Here is a 16,646-nt window from a genome sequence, read left to right as displayed (position 1 = left end):
CCCCCCCAGGGTTCTGCTCCTCGGACCAGTTCTTAAGAGGCTCGGGAAAGCCAGCTGGCCCAGAAATGGGCAACTGTGGAGTGTGGGGAACAGGAGGGAGTCACTGGGTGCTGTGCTCAGATGCAGGGTAATCGTGCACCTGGAGGGTTCCTTCTGGCTCCCAGTTAGGCCTCCTCATCAGGCCTGCAGGGGCCCTGTGCAGCACTTGCGGATGGATGCCTGGCACCGAGGGGAGGGTGAGGTGACGCCTTTCACTGACCTGGAGGGGTCCTTCCAGTTCTTTCACTGGCCGAGGCAATGACCCCATAGCCGAAAGGATGAGGGCTGAGAAGGGCGGCTCTGAGTGTGGTTGGGCTGTAGCTGCATCTGCTCACACGTGGCCTCAGTTCAGAGGGGCTGCAGCAGCAGAGGCCCCAGCCACCCCTGTTTCCCTGCAGGAGGTGGTGGGCCCAGGCTTAGCTGCACCCAGGCCCTGCCAGTGTTGGAGCCACCTGTGAAAATGGCTCCGGGTCAAGGGGTGGGATACCCTGGCAGGGCACCGGAGCCCACCCGTTCAGGACGGCACAGCGTTTGGAGTCCGACCGGGTAGAGTCCGGTCCTGCCAAATGGCTGTGGTGCAGCTGCTGTACCTGCTGGGGCCACAGCTCCACTATTGGGGCTGCCGCTCCTGGAAACAGATTATCTAGACCTAGCCCTTGGCTTTTGTTTTTGTTTTCAATTTTTAAAAAATTACAGTGAATTACACATAACAAAATTTACCATTTTCACTGTTTTGAAGGCAGCTCTGGGGTCTGAAGTACATGGTGCCCCCCAGTTCTGTCCAGCTGAAAGTGGTGGCCTTAGTTAATTCCAGGACTAACCACTTAGCGGGAGGAATCTAGACTTGGAGAAAATCTCTTTCTTCCTGCCATGGACATTCCTCCAGCCTGCCCTCCGCCCCTGCCTGCCCCCTCACCCGGCATAGACATTAATCCAGCCCACGCTCCACCCCCGCCCCGCCCCCACCCGGCATAGACATTCATCCAGCCCACGCTCCACCCCCGTCTTGCTCCCACCCAGCATAGACATTCATCCAGCCCACGCCCCGCCCCCGCTCCCCCACCCTGGCATAGACATTCATCCAGCCCACGCCCCGCCCCCTCCCCGCCCCCCCGCCTAGACATTAATCCAGCCCACGCCCCGCCCCCGCTCCCCCACGCGGCATAGACATTCATCCAGCCCACGCTCCACCCCCACCCCGCCCCCACCCGGCATAGACATCCAGCCCACGCTCCACCCCCGCCCCGCCCCCACCCGGCATAGACATTTATCCAGCCCACGCTCCACCCCCGTCTCGCTCCCACCCAGCATAGACATTCATCCAGCCCACGCCCCCCCCCACCCAGCATAGACATTCATCCAGCCCACGCCCCCCCCCCACCCAGCATAGACATTCATCCAGCCCACGCCCCCCCCACCCAGCATGGACATTCATCCAGCCCACGCTCCGCCCCCGCCCCGCCCCCACATAGACATTACTCCAGCCCACGCTCCGCCCCCGCCCCGCCCCCGGGCTGCTCTGTGTGATTAAATTGTGCCTGGCACCTTCTCAGCTTCCAGCCGGCAGTGTCTGAGAAGGCCTCGGTGTCTGAGAAGCCCCCTGCCTCCCCAGCGCTGCCTAATTGTGCTTGTTCAGAATCCAGGACAGCGAATTCCAGCCTCAGGCTACGGTTATCTCAGGCTGCGGGCTGTGATCACAGGAACCACGGGTGGGGGCAGCCCCTTCCCACGTCCTTCCGGAGCTGGTGGGTGGTTGGCTTGGATGCTGCTGCCGCAGGGAGGAGGGGAGGTCGCTGCCCCAGGATTTCTCTGGGACCAGGCTTGGCTGGGGGGCGCAGACCAGTGCAGGTTGGGCCGGGCATGAACCCCAAGTCCATGCCGAGCCCCGGCCCCTCTGGCCTGTCAGGCGGGCCCCATCTCTGGACACAAGTCTGTTAAAAGCCGTTGACTTTCCGGGCTGTGGTTCCCCTGGGTCGGGGTACAGCGTTTTCCTGTTCTTTGGGCCAAGGTTTCCTGAACCAAACGCGCCGTGGAGGAGCTGCCCCTCCCGCTGCCTTCTGAGGCTGAGCCGGGTCTGTGAAACGTGCTGGCAGTGGGCACGGGGGCAGGAGGAAAAGCATACGAATTTATTGTTAGTGTTACATGTGCGGGGCATCGTGGGGGAAAAAAGAAAATACCCAAAACAGTGGTGGGCCCCGAGGGCTGGCGGGCAGGCTGGGAGAAGGTGGAGTGGGGGCTGCGTGGGGGGCACACAGCTTTAAGGGACGACTACAGGGCCCCCAGAGACGCAGTGGGGACTGTGATGGTTTGTGACTGAGCCTGAGGCGGGGGTGGATCTTGGACTCTCTCCAGGGGGAGGGTCCCTCTTCCTGGGCCGGTGGAACTGCAGAGGGGGGCTGAGCTGGCAGTTCCTGTTGGAGGGTCTGTCTTTAGACAGATGAGGGGAGTTCGGAGAGAACCCCCCCACCTCAGGTGCTGTTTTCCAGTGGCTTCTGCTCCAAATAGTCAACAAGGCAGTCTGGTGGTGCCACCAGAGCCCCTTCACCACCCATGCCCTTCTGTCCTCCTGCTGCACTCCCCCCACCTCGGGTCCTGCTCCACTGGCCCCGTGCCCCAGTTGCCCTCAGCCGCCCCACTCCCAGTAGCTCCCAGCTCATGGCCCCTCTCAGAGGACGACAGACCCTGGCCCCCATACATGCTGGAAGGCCGTCTGCACCCAGCGCTGCCTCATTCACGATCAGGGCAAGAAACATTCTGTTCCGGGGAGAATGGAGTCCATTTGGAATTCAGCTTTTTTTTTTTTGAGTCAGGGTCTCCCTCCGTCACCCAGGCTACAGTGCAGTGGCGTGATCTCGGCTCACTGCGACCTCCGCCTCCCAGGTTCAAGTGATTCTCGTGCCTCAGCCTCCTGAGTAGCTGGGACTACAGGCGTGTGCCCCCACAGTTAACTTTTTTTTGTATTTTTAGTAGAGACGGTTTCGCTGTGTTCGCCAGGCTGGTCTCAAAGTCGTGACCTCAAGAGATCTGCCCGTCTCAGCCTCCTACAGTGCTGGGATTACAGGTGTGAGCCTCCACGCCTGGCTGGAATTCAGCACTTTTAAATCGGCAGGCTCGAGGTCTGGAACTGCTTGTGGACAGCCTGTTTGCGGGTGTGGCCGTGTGCAGGCCTCTCTCTGGGCGTCCCGCACTGTCCCCTGCAGGGTGTGCTGACTAGCGAGGCGCAGTATTCCAGAGCCTCTTCTACGCTCTGCCAAAAATGCCGGCTCTTCCCTTGTGTTTATTTTTCCACATGGATTTTTGAATATGTCTTGTCAAAATCGAAAGTAACCCCGCTGGGATGTGGGTAGGATTTACGTTTTCAGATTAATTGAGAGCAAAGTTGAGATCTTACCTCTCTAGGGGTCTAGGGCCTTTTACCCAAATAGGCTACTGCTTTTTTATATTGATTCTTCGTATTTTGCTATGTTTATGCTACGTTGTTCCTGCAGTTATTATTTGTTACATTGTTTCGTGTAACTTTTTGCTACTGTGACTAAGAGACTTTATTTTGTAACTTTTCGCAGTGTTAAATTGTCAGCTTTGTTCCTGAGCTGCGTGGCTCTGTGTCCTGCCTTCTCGCACCTGTCAAAGGGGCAGTGGGCGTCCTCTGGAGCCACGGCCGTGCTTCTGGCTGGAGGAGTTGAGTGGGCAGGGCCTGTGGCTCTTGTACCTAGCCTGGGCAGCAGGTGTGGGTGGAGGGTCGGCTTTGGCTTTGCCAAGCTGTGGCTGGTGCTCCTGGGAATAACAGCCAGACCCCCACTTAACTAGGAGTGTTTTGGGTGTGAGGTGCTAAGTGCTGGGAGATCACATGTTCCTGTTGACATCTGTAGGGGCAGAGGCTGGGTTTCCACTCGGCCAGAATGCTGCAGGGAGCACCAGGACGCCAGCTTGGTGGTGTCTGATGGGCACAGCTATCAGGAGGCAGGCGTGTCTCTAGGGGTGTAGTGCTCCTTTGGGGGTTCGAGAGCCCCCTGCCCAGATGGATTTCTCGGTGGCACAGCTGGCTGTTGGGCAGTGGTTATAGTTGGGTGCAGCCCCACCCCTTGACCCTGAGTGGGCCTCTGCTGTCTCCTCTCTAACCCCCTAGCTGGCTGGGCTCCTCGCCCTGCCCTGCGCACCTCTTACCGCAGGCCAACCCCTTTCCGAGAGAGAGAGAGAGAGGGAGGCACAGGCACGTGGCGTCCGCATTTCCCAGGCTGTGCGGAAAGAACTAAGAAAACGGGGGTCAAAAGGCCTTCACCACAGCCCCCACCCACCCTGAGGAACCGCCTGTCCTTGCAGTGACCCCACGTCTCAGGTGAACCCAAGAGAGAGGCAAGAAGAGGGAGAGCACGTCTGTGGGTAAAGAAGGGCTGCCTGGCCTGGCTCCCCAGCTCCATGTCCCTGTGCAGGGCCTGTGGGTGTGGCCCCTGGATTCCACCTTGCCTGGGCCCCCTGTGCTATCTCAGCGAGAAGACAGTGCCTGTCGTCACTATGGCAACCTCCAAGCGGCTGCTGCAGGACCACCCTGCCCGGTGTGGCCGTTAACGCAGCGGCTGAGCCTGTGGCCTCTGAGTCCAGGCCGGGAGGAGCTGGTTCTGAGGGTTCCTTACATCCATTGGGGGGATTCGCTGCAGGTGGAGAGCAGCACTGGCCGAGAAGAGCTCGGAGGCGTCTGGGTTTTGGGATGAAACTCAGTTGCCAGCTTGGAGTCATGGGGGTCCCAGACCACCACCTGGGGGGCTCGAGTCAGCGCTGCCTGTAGCCCAGGCTCTGCCCTGGGGGGGCTTCCCTGGGGGGCCTCATGCTCTCCAGGCCACCAGGATAGCAGCTCCACCGGAAGGCAGCCTGGGTGACCTCAGCCTGGCAGGCAGCATTCTTCCTCACGTTCGCAGCCAGCGGACACTGCTGCCGATTGGAAGCTGGGTGTCCTGGGGGCTGCTTATTTGTGATGTGTGTTCCCATGGTGAGCGATGTCCACCCTGTTCCTGAGATGTCCAGGCCTGGATTCTGGACTTGGGATCTGAGGACCCTGGGTCTATGTGCCGTGGGTGACCCTCACGCGACAGCCCCCTAGTGTCCGGGAAGCCTGGCTGAAAGGGAGCCAGCAGTGGCCTCTGAAAGTTGATGACGTCCAGCAGTGTCTGCAGAAGCCCCGTGATGCTGGCCTGCTGCCAGGCTCCCGGGGCAGGGGCTGCTGCAGTCACTGCGGGCGGCTGAGCCTGGGTTTCTCCCCAGACGCCTCTCACTTCGCAGCAGCACAGGCTCTGGCTTCCTCGCCAGCCCGCCGCCCGGCCACCCCGCTCAGAGCAGCAGGAGCCCTTTGTGGCGGCCACAAGTGCGTGGCACAGAATGACCCCCATCTGGCAGGGAGTGTGCGGTGCCCCTGGGGACCTTGCAGCAGTGGTGTTTCTGGACTTCGTTAGTTGGGACTAAGACGGTTGGATACAGGCTTTGGGTTTTTGCTGACTTTGCTGTGGTTTTGTGATTGTGTGTGTGAGATGGGCTCCCCCCGCTTGGGGAGGACCGTGTGCTGTTGCTGGGTCCAGAGAATGTTTACTGGGCTGAACTGACCTGCCTTCCTGTGGGGACCAAAGGAATCTGCTGGCTGGACCCAGGGCCCCAGGACAGGCTGTGGGGAGGTTCAGCGCACACAGTGCTCTTGTCCTGAGCCCTCACACAATCTGTAAAATGCCCATCAGCTTCCCGAGGGTTCTGGCCTGTGGCTCTCAGGAGTGTGGAGTGCAGTACTGGGCACCGCAGACCCTCTCTGGCTTTGGGGTTTAAATGGTTAAGTGCAGTGTGATCTCCCTGCCTTGGACCTCTGATGGGGAGTGCTTGGCCCCACATTGGCCCCACATGTCCAGCCTAGCCCAGGGCGAGGGTTTCAGGAGCACTGGGGGCCCAGACAGGGCTGGACAGTCACTCCGGCACTGCAGCCTGGTCTCTGCCCAAGTGTCCACCCAGCTTGCCCCCTCCTCTGCGTGTATGGACGCGTGTGTGCATGCATGTGTGCATGGCTATGTGTGTACATGAGCATGTGTATGTGTGCGTGCATGTCTGTGTGTTGTGTGTGCATGTGCAGATGTGGTATGTATGTGTGTGTGCATGCATGTCTGTGTGTGCATGCCTCTGTGTGGATGTGGTATGTATGTGTGCATGCATGTCTGTGTGTTTGTGTGTGCATGCCTCTGTGTGTGTGTGCATGAATGTATGGGGTATGTATGTGTGGGTACATGCATTGCACATGTATGAACTGTGTTTCCAACGCTTTAATGTCAGGGCTTTGCTGACCCTGGAGAGACTGCCCCTGTGGGGCCAGCCACTTCCTAGAGATCACAAACACTTGCCTTTGGTTGCCTTTCAAATGAAACCCCCAACCCACCCCCAGCTGTCTCCTCTGTGTGCTCCCAGGCTCGGGTCCACATCCCCTGCACGAATCACGGCCTGACCCCAGACGCCCAGGGCAGGCCTGTATCCCCACAGGCCAGCCTCCAGCATGCTCACCCAGCTTTCCCCACCTTTCCCGAGGAAGCCTCCGCCAAGGCTCTGCCCGCGTTTCCCCATCACGTCGTCTGTCTCTGAGACCGTGGTCTTCCCCTGCGTGGCCCCACGGTGTGGCATGCCCCTCCTCCTGTTGGGAACTGTAACAAATGGTCTCATCAATGGCAGGCGTCTCCTGATCTCACTCACCTGCGTAATAATAGAACCTACATTTTAAAGCAAGGGGCGTCTCCTGAATCGTGTGGATCTCTTGGGCCTGCTGTCCAGCTTCCCATGGGGGCCTCTGAGAGCAGCTGCCGAATCACAGTCCTTAGTAGAAGCTGCCTCGGTCCCAAGCAGGCTGCCCCGTGCCCTGACCAGATAGTGGGAGGAAGCCCCCTGCCAGGGCTGCTGGCAGTTCTCCAGGCCTCATCCACTTGCCTGCCACACTGAGGGACCCAGCTCAGCAGCTGCCTTTTCTCTGGGAAGGTCAGGGCTGGAGAGTCTCGGGGGTTCCAGGCTGTGCTAGGTCTGACCACTATGGCTTTGAAGGAGACAGAGATGCTAAGGATTAAACAGACCACCCTCCCCGCCAGGCCAGAGTTGGGACGGGGGATGGCAGCGCCGATCAGAGAACCCAGAGGAACTCTGTGTACACAGCAGCTGCAGGCTCCTAAAAGGTCGGGGGAGGGATCGTGCTCTCCCTGCCGTGGGGAAGCTGATTCTGCCAGAGCCGGTTCCGCTCCAGGCTCCAGGGGCAGAGGGGTGAAGCTGCACCAGGACCAGCCCTGCTGGCACACTTAGGTTCGTCTGTGCCTTGCCTTCTGCTTTGGATTCGCCTCCACCACCACTGCAGGACCAAAGAAATCCTGTGTGGGGGCCTCGGTGCAGAGTCCGCATGGAAGAAACGGTTACCACATGCTCCTAAATGGGCCAAAACACGGTGGGAACTTGCCGGGCCCATCTCTCTGGGTCGCCCAGGCTGCACCTTTATGCCTTAAAATAGCTGTTTCCCTCATGACTGATTCAGGAGAAGAAGAACTTTTGTATCCATTTTCTCATTTTCTTCCCTCAACAGGCGCGTGCATGGTCCTTGCCTTTGCTTTGGAGCTGCAAGGAGGCTGAGGCCAGAGAGGTGGCCCTGCTGGCCTCAGGTCAGGTCACCTGGCTTGGGAGGAACAAGCACTAGTGGAGGGCCAAGGGGCCCAGCCTGTGAGCCCAGGGACCACAGTCCAGGGAGTGGGAGCCCAGCAGGGCAGGAGCCCAGGGAGCACAGCCCAGGAGCACAGCCCAAGGAGTGGGAGCCTGGGGAGCACAGTCCAGGGAGCACATCCCAAGGAGTGGGCATTTAAAACGAAACTGCCCACCCAGCTGTCAGCTCTGGTCTCAGCAGCCGGGAGGCCGTGGTCAAAGAACAAGGGATCCATCCACCTGTGTGGGTCCCTGAGGGCCGGCCTCACCTTTGGGGGTAGAACTGGGGCAGGAGGGTTTCCGTGATACAACCACAGCGTGGAAGCTGAAGATCTTTTCATACTTAGAGACCTTGGCGGGTACATTGCAGGCCTGGTGCCCACAAGCACTTGGAGGTTGGGGGCACAAACAGACAGGGAGTGCAGGGACCCTGGGGCCAACACGTTTGTCGGATCCAGAGGAGCTCTGCTTGGTGAGTGAATCCCAGGCACCAGGTCCAGGGTCACACCGTGATTGATATGTAAACTGGCAGGCAAATGTCTGAATGGCCCAGGAAAGGAAACCTCTGTTAGGTGGGAGACTCGCCTCTAAGTTTCTATCTCTGGCCACCAGCTGGAGCCGCTGGGGTGAGTGGGGGATAGTACTGGAAACCGTGTTGAGGGTGACTGAGCCGTTCTGGTGTGGAAAGTTAAACTTGTATTTGAGACTGACCTGAGGCAGCATGACGTCATAGGCACCCCTCCCGGGCCGCCTCCCTGGCTGTCCTGCAGCGAGCCCACGAGTGAGAAGCTTCCTTGCCATCCCGCTGGGCCCACGCGTGGCAGACACAGCTGCCCAGTGTGTGTGGGGCCCGTGCACGGTGGGGTTGCCACCTGCCACCCAGCCTCAGCTTCCTTATCTGGACTGGGAGCCCCTGGCCACCCCATCGGGTCACCCCCTTCTGGGAAGCTCATGACAGGTTGTGGCATCCAGGACCACAGGGACATCATTGACCATTTCCGGGGCAGTCAGGCCTCCCCGTGGGCCCAGGTCCCAGCACTGACCACGTCCCTCTGCTGACCAGGCCGTCTGCAGGCCCTGCCACCTGGGGAAGGGGCCGGGGTCCTTTCTGTGCTCGTGACTGAGGCCCATGCATGGGTTTTGGGGCCACGGAAGCATTGCCTCCACTCTTCTCTTTTTCTAGTTTTTAGAAGGTGCAACTCACATGGTGTAGAGAGGAGCACAATGACCCCCCACAAGCACCCGGGTCCGGCCTCACCAGGAACCGACGTGGCGCAATCCTGTTTCAGCCACAACCTTCGCCCACCTCCCACCGTGCCCTGGGTATCCGACATGAATTCCAGAGAGTGTGTCATTTTATCCATCGATAGTTCAGTGTGTATCTTTAAAAACGAGGACTCTCTTCGTAGCCACTACCACGGTATTTTCCACACCGGAAACAATGGTCTTTACGATCCCGTCACACTGCGCCAGGCTCGTGTTCCTCCAGTGCCTGTGACTGTCTTCTGATGGCTTCTCTGAGTCAGGATCTGGATGAGTCTGTGCAGGGAGGTGGGCCCATGACCGCCAGTCACCCTGTGGGCCCTGTCCTTGCTGTTTACTTGCTGAGGGCCCAGGTGGCTCTGTGGTTCCGTATCCTGAGCATCCCGTCTGCTTCTGCTGCCCACGTCACCTGGAGGCCTGGGCACTATCCCTTCCTCCTGCCTTCTCCTTCCTTCCAGAAATAACTCTTGTAAGATAGATTTTGGTTCGTATTTCCATTGGTTGGTTTCTTTCTTTTTTTTTTTTTGGAGATGGAGTCTTGCTCTGTTGACAGGCTGGAGTGCAGTGGTGCAATCTCGGCTCTCTGGGTTCAAGATATTCCCCTGCCTCAGCCTCCTGAGTAGCTGGGACTACAGGCACGCGTCACCACGCCCAGCTAATTTTTTGTATTTTAGTAGAATTGGGGTTTCACCATGTTGGCCGGGATGGTCTCGAACTCCTGACCTCGTGATCCACCTGCCTCTGCCTCTCAAAGTGTTGGGATTACAGGTGTGAACCACCACACCCCACCTGATTTCTTTTAATATATCCGTTTAACCTGCTTTTGGCATCAAGGGTGGCACACCACTCACACGGCTCACACCACTCACATCACTCACATGGTTCATACCAGTCATGTGACTCTCACCACTCATACAGTTCATACCACTCACAATTCACTCTGTTCCCACCACTCACACCACTCACACGGCTCCCATCACTCACATCACTCATGCGGTTCATACCAGTCACGTGACTCACACTACTCATACAGTTCATACCACTCACAGTTCACACTGTTCACACCACTCACACCAGTCACACGGCTCACACCACTCACATCACTCATGCAGTTCATACCAGTCATGTGACTCACACCAGTCATACAGTTCATACCACTCACAGTTCACACTGTTCACACCACTCACACCAGTCACAGCTTCACCTTGCTTACTCCCCCAGCCGTGTGTCTGGTGTCCCCTGTGCAATGTGCATCCCTGCCCTAGGTCCCAGCACATGGCCGCATCATTCGCCCTGGTGGGTGTGCCACACGAGCTGCCCACCCGCCCCGGCAGGCACACTGCACACTGCACAAGTCTCCAACGGCTGCTGTAACAAATCAGCCCATGTGCAATGGCTTTGAACAACATAGACTTCCTGTCTTTACCTGACCTCCAGCCCCCTAGGCCTCCCCAGCAGCTCAGGAGAGCCACAGGCTTGAGGCAGCCAGAGGTGCGAGAAGAGGTGGTCCCTGACTGACAGGAACAGATGGCAGCCACACCTGCCCCAGCCACCTACCAACCAGGTAGGGGAGAGCCATGACATGAAGGGGCCAGAAGCTCAGAAGGGGCCATACAGAGCACGGGGTGCAGAGTGTGGAGGGTGAAACCCTTTGGACTCACAGCTCTGCAGAAACAAGTGAGAGGGAGCTCTGGCTGTGAGTGAAGGAGCACCCAGAGTCCCCCCAAGAATTCATAGAGACCTCATCCAGCAGCAGGGATGGCAGAAAAAGCGAAGTGGGCAAACCTGCTAGGGGAACCCCCCGTTTCAGAGGGGACTGCTGCAAGGCATGGGAATGTGGCGGATGAGGAAGGGACATGGAGGTGCCGCCCAGGACTCGGGGATGTATTGAGAGGTGTCAGGAGGGTGCAACGGAGAAACAGCTGGCAGAGCTCCCCTGGAAGCAGCTGTCAAGCTTGGGCGGCACGGAGGGTGGCCCTCAAGATGGGTCATGGACTACGCATATCCTGTGCACAGGTCCTGAGTCCCAGGGCGAGAGGAGAGCTGGGAGTAGCAAGGCAAGGTGTTAAGAGTCTTGGTTATCCCCAAGTGGGAGAATGCACGTGGCCACAGGTTCTCAGCCACTCAGAAGCAGCATCTCCACGCTCCGTTTGAAGATAGCCCAGAATCCCAGACCTCATCAGAATGATCACTTGTGTGCAAGCACCAGAAAACAGTATGTCCACAGTGGTTCCGCGTTGGCGAGGACTCAGACGGCGCCCCAGCCCATCTGCTCTTCCAAGCCCAGCAAGGTCCCAGCCGGCATGAAGCAGCTGAGGGGTGGCAGCTATTGCTGAAGGAACCGACCTGCAGCCGCAGCAACTGTGTGCCTTAGCCCCACGGCGATGTGCCGATTAAACGAGGGCTTTAGGTGGGAGCTCAAGCACCCCTGCACGTGTGGGCCTGGGAGGTAGCTCCGTCCCCCAGGAAGCCGGTGGGCTGGGTGCCCCTCCCTGGCCATCAACACCTGACAGCCATAGGCACGGAGGGTTCCCAGCCTCTTGGGACAAAGACCCCCCTCTGCCATCTGCAGCAGATGGAAGAAGAGCCGCAATGCCGTCGCAGCATGGCCCCTACAGCTGCCACCCTGGCCCCTCGGTGAGCCCGCCAGTGTCCACCTCTTCCCAAGAGGTTTGTGGCCTCATGAGGCTTCTTAACTCCACCGGCCGTGGCCTAGGAAGCAGCCATTTAGCGTCAGGGGAAAACCGAAACCCCAAAACTGGTTCCCACTCACCACGTTAGAATCCTGAGCTCAACCAGGGAGAGGGGCCTGGGACACGTGGCCTGTGAGACACAGCTTCTCAGGGACGTCAAGATAACAGCTTCAGGGGTGGCTCTCAGGAGGGACAGGAGAAGAGAAGAGTGGGAGATAGAGCAGCCTTTGGAGTGCACGGGAGCCCAGCTCTGCCTGGGAGACCCCTCTGCCTCCAGTGCCCTCCCCAGAGGCCCCATACTGGGCTGCGCCTTCCTCAGCCACTGCAGACACCTTCTCCAGCCCCTTCCTGGGCACTGACCCTCTCGTTTTTGTGGTGCCCAGCACTGATCCCTGGGAGGAAGCCTGCCTTGCCCTGTCTCGCCCTGCTGTCCCCACGTGCCCAAGCTCCGCTTCTCCTTGGGACATCAGAAGCTCCCCCAGGTAGGATTCGGAGGTGGTTTCATACCGTTTAGAGGCCTTAGGTACTTGTGGTCAGGCATTTGCTTCTGGGGAACAAAAATTACTGGGAAAGAGGAAGAGCTTGGGTGAATCACTGAAATCTGCAAAATGCGTGAACAGCATCCAGTTGAAATGGCGTCACGTGGCTGCAGGTACCAGCCTGTTGCAGGTGGCGCCATGGCCTCCCTGTCAGTGGCGCTTCATGGGGAAAGCCCAGGGCTCCGGAGCCCGGCGTTGGCTTGTTCCTCTTCATGGCGAGACCTCTAACTCCATGTCCTCTTTGGGTTTAAGTTGATGATTGGAGGAAGCAGCCGGGAAAGCTGGGACCAGTTTCCTGGAGGAAGTGGTTGAGTCGGACCTGCCTGCCCTCAGCCCCCCAGGCCTGGTCATAAAAGGCCGCTGGGTTTCCAGTCTTTTTTGTAAACACTGCTGTGTGTGATCTTGGGTGCTGATGTCCCTCCAGACAGAGAGACTGCACCAACCCCAGGGCTTTACGCCACCGTTCATTGGAGCCTCCCGCATCAGGGGCCCGAGGGAGCCTGATGGACCTGCCCTCTGTTGTGTTCACCTAAGAGCACTTTGCTGTGATTGACTTAATCAAATCCATTTCAACGGAAAACCCCACACCACCCCCAAACCACCTTGAGCGTGCCCGACGGTCCAGGCCTCGGAGGGGGAGTCCTAGTAATAAGGGGCGGGGCCAGGCTCCCCACCTGCTGGCCTGGGTCAGAAAGCGGTGAAGGGGATTGGGGGAAGTGGGCTGCTGGGTTGCCAGGTGCTTGGATGAGGGTGCAGCGTGAGCCCGGTGAGGCGGCTGCAGGCGTGAGCCCGGTGAGGCGGCTGCAGGTGTGAGCCCCGGTGAGGCAGCTACCTGCAGGCGTGAGCCCGGTGAGGCGGCTGCCTGAAGACGTGAGCCCGGTGAGGCGGCTGCAGGCGTGAGCCCCGGTGAGGCGGCTGTCTGCAGGCGTGAGCCCGGTGAGGCGGCTACCTGCAGGCGTGAGCCCGGTGAGGCGGCTACCTGCAGGCGTGAGCCCGGTGAGGCGGCTGCAGGCGTGAGCCCCGGTGAGGCGGCTGCAGGCGTGAGCCCCGGTGAGGCGGCTGTCTGCAGGCGTGAGCCCGGTGAGGCGGCTGCAGGCGTGAGCCCCGGTGAGGCGGCTGCAGGTGTGAGCCCCGGTGAGGCAGCTACCTGCAGGCGTGAGCCCGGTGAGGCGGCTACCTGCAGGCGTGAGCCCGGTGAGGCGGCTGCCTGAAGACGTGAGCCCGGTGAGGCGGCTGCCTGAAGACGTGGCCGCGGGCGGTCAAAGCCTGCAGGGTGTTCTCAGGGATGTGTACACACAGGAGGAGAAAGTGAGTTTCCCGCCAGAACCAAGTTCCGTAACTCAGGGTCTGCAAACAACAGAAGTGTCTCTTGTAGTCCTGGAGATGGGAAGCCTGAGACCTGGCAGAGTGGGTCCTCTGGGTGGCTCCGTGGGAGAACCCGCTGTGCCTTCTCCTGGCGTCTGGTGGCTGCTGGCCACTCGTGGCATCCTCAGCTGCTGCCGCGTCACTCCATCCCCAGGCCGGCATCTTCACATCGCTGCCTCGCCCCCATGTCTGCGCCGTCTCCTCGCCCCTGCGCCCGCGCTGTCGTCTCTTTTCTGTCCTATGTAAGGATGCCTGTCATTGGCTTTAGGGCCCATCCCCATTCAGGGCCTCCAGATCCTCAACTTAATTACATCTTCAAAGACCTTTGTTCCCAATAAGGCCACATTCCGAGGCTCCTGGTGGCTGTGTCTTTTGGGGACACACTCGGGCCTGCTGCCGGGGGTCAAGGCATTCCCCCCAGGGTCTCCAGGGAGCGACCATGGCAACTCAGCCTGCCCTGCCAGTCCCTCGCATGGGGCTGGCACAGAGGAAGACTTACAAGCTTTTCTTGAACTGCAGTTGAGCTGAGAATGTTCCAGAACACAGAGCCCAAAGACTCGGGAGAGCTGGGTGTAACCCTCTGCCTCCCCTTGCTCCTCAGGGCAGCTCCTCCCACAGGGCCAGGCCAGGGGCTTCGATCGTGGCTGGTGACTCCACTGTCCAGGGCAGTTTGTTTCCCAGGTGGGGTAACAGGCTGGAGGGAACTGGATCTGCTTTGTTCTGGTGGACAACGGAACTGTGGGTGTGCGAGGCCAGGCATATGTGTGCGAGGCCAGGCCCTGACTCGAGGCAGCTCTTCTGTCCCTGCTCCCTGGCTGCGGGTGACAGGATGTGTGTGATGGGGGGAGCAGGCTTGGGTCACAGGGCCAAGGGGCTGGCCCCAGATGGAGCCCAAGCCCCGCGCTTGGGAAAGCAGGTGGTCCTGGGTGAGCTCGCTTGGCAGGAGGATGAGGTCCTGTCTGGAGTAGACACCTGGTCAGTGTCTGCCGCACCTGTGACTGGGCCCAGAGGGCACGGGAAGCCCAGGTGCCCTGTCTCCTGGTGAGTGGGCTGTGGGGGTTTAGCACCCCAAGGGAAGGCATGTTCTTCCAGAGATTCCTCCATAAGAACTGAGCTGCAACGTGAGCGGGAGGGGCAGAGGGACCCTGGGGAGGGTTCGGTGGCTTGGGCAGGCGGCTTTCTGAGGCTTTGCACAAGGGACAGAAAGCCCGAGGCTTGGGACTGGCTGGGGACGGCCTTGGGCTCTGGGCACTGGCGCTGCTCCAGGCAGAGGTGGGCTCTGCAGCTCCCCTGCCAGCTTCCCCCCAAGCAGCAAAAGCCCTGGCCCCAGCCAGTGCCCCCAAATCAGGCTCCTGAGGGGCAGAGGGTGGGGGCCAGATTTTCCACCCTGTTTGTCTCACAGCCTATCTGGTCCCAGCCCCAGGGCAAGAAACAGCCCTTCGGGAGCAGTTTCCAGACCTGCAGTCGCCACCTTGAGCGTGCAGTGGCCGTCTGCGGGAGGCCACGGGTGCTGGGGCTGGCGCGGGAGAGCACTGCTCCTTCTGTGCCTGTGCAGTGCGGCTGGGGCTTCCGTCTGGAGCACGGGACGCCTCTGCCTCCTGCGGCCGTGTGCGTGGGAGGAAGGCCGTGCTGCTGAGCCACGCGACTCTGCCCCGTTGGCAGCGGGAAGCAGCAGGAGAGGGTCCTCGGAGCTGAAGTGGGCAGCCAGGGGCTGCTACAGCTTATGCTCACTGTCATTCTGAAACCCTCAACTGGCTTTCAAAATAACAATTTTAAAAATGGTCGCAGGAAATGCAGGAAGTTCAGGAGAAACCCAGCCCAGCCCTCCCAAGGCAGCCTCATTCAAGCTCAGTCTCCGTCTGTTCTCGGGCTGCCTGCAGCTGCCCCCGCTCCTCGAAGGTGTGGCCGTGTGTTCGGGAGCCCCCGTCAGCACATGCGCCTCTGGGTAGCCCCCAACACAAGGCTCTTCCTGTCCCTCCAGGCCCAGCTTTCCCCACCCACCGGTCAGGGAGGTGCTGAGGCCACGCCTGGTGCCAGCTTCTTGGCGAGGCCACACTTAGAGCCCATGGTGCCAGGCCAAGTCACTGTCTCCCATGCCATGGTGCCGCAGCTGGATCCACCCAGGCCACTGCTCGGCACCATCAGATGTGCTTTCCTGGTTTGGGCCAGCCCTGTGCTCTGTGCACAGTGTGACTCCCAGTGGCCCCCAGGGGGAGGGAGGGTCACCACTTTGCGTCACAAAAGGACTGAGTCTCAGGGAGGGGTCTCCAGTAACAGCCCCGGAGCCAGGATGTGACTGAGACAGGTGCCTCCAGGGCCACACACTAAGCAGTACAGGAATCTCTGGGGGCAGACTCATGGCCTTCAAAACACCCACGTTCAAATCCCCAGAACAGACGTGTTACTGTTTGTGGCAGAGAGGGATGAAGGTTGCACATGGAATTCAGGCTGTTAATCATCTTAGAGACAGAGTCTCGCTCTGTCACCCAGGCTGAGTGTAGTGGTACGATCATGGCTCACTGCAGCCTCAACCTCTCATGCTCAAGCAGTCCCCCCTTCTCAGTCTCCTGAGTAGCTGGGACTACGGGTTGTGCCACCACGCTTCCAGGGCATGTGACCAGGAGCCGAGGGCCGTCTGTGGCCCACCTTGAGATCCAGAATCGTCCAATTCCTCCTGGTCCCCCGCTGGGCTCCAGCTCCTTGAGGACCAGATAGCAGAGGTTGTGGAAGGCCTTGGAAATGGGTCTGGGTTACCTGTCCTCTCCCAACCTGGGAAGGTCTCTCCCAACCTGAGTGGGAGACAGGAGTGTTGGCTCTGCTGCTTACAACTTTGTGCCTTAATTCCTGGCTTCCCATTGGGGATCTTTGTCCTTAATTCTGATTGACATTCCTGGGCCACAAGGGACCCCCAGCTCATTGATGCTTCTCACCCTTTGCCTCACTTTGATCCTCACTGCCAAGCAATTAGCTGTGCATTTGCAGCATCAGTGTTGACACTGACGATCCGTGCTCAGAGGGCACGGTGCCTGAAGAGCTACGTGGGGACCGGTGCCAT

General features: G+C 59.6%; 1 protein-coding gene across 7 annotated transcripts in view; it reads left to right on the top strand.

Moving 5' to 3' along the window:
• The window catches only part of STK32C (serine/threonine kinase 32C), a 103,870-nt gene that overhangs the window by 66,129 nt on the left and 21,095 nt on the right, over window positions 1–16,646 (top strand). The window contains exon 1 of one of the 7 annotated variants that reach the window (XM_077947891.1): window positions 10,467–12,169. The exons of the other annotated variants lie outside the window; for them this stretch is intronic. The gene's annotated coding sequence lies outside the window, so the exon portion shown is untranslated. Of the gene's footprint in view, window positions 1–10,466; window positions 12,170–16,646 lie in introns of those variants that run through there. 7 annotated transcript variants of the gene reach the window in all.

Source organism: Macaca mulatta, chromosome 9, assembly GCF_049350105.2.
Source record: "Macaca mulatta isolate MMU2019108-1 chromosome 9, T2T-MMU8v2.0, whole genome shotgun sequence".
NCBI classification, from domain to species: Eukaryota; Metazoa; Chordata; class Mammalia; order Primates; family Cercopithecidae; genus Macaca; species Macaca mulatta.
This window is presented reverse-complemented; position numbering and strand designations above follow the sequence as displayed.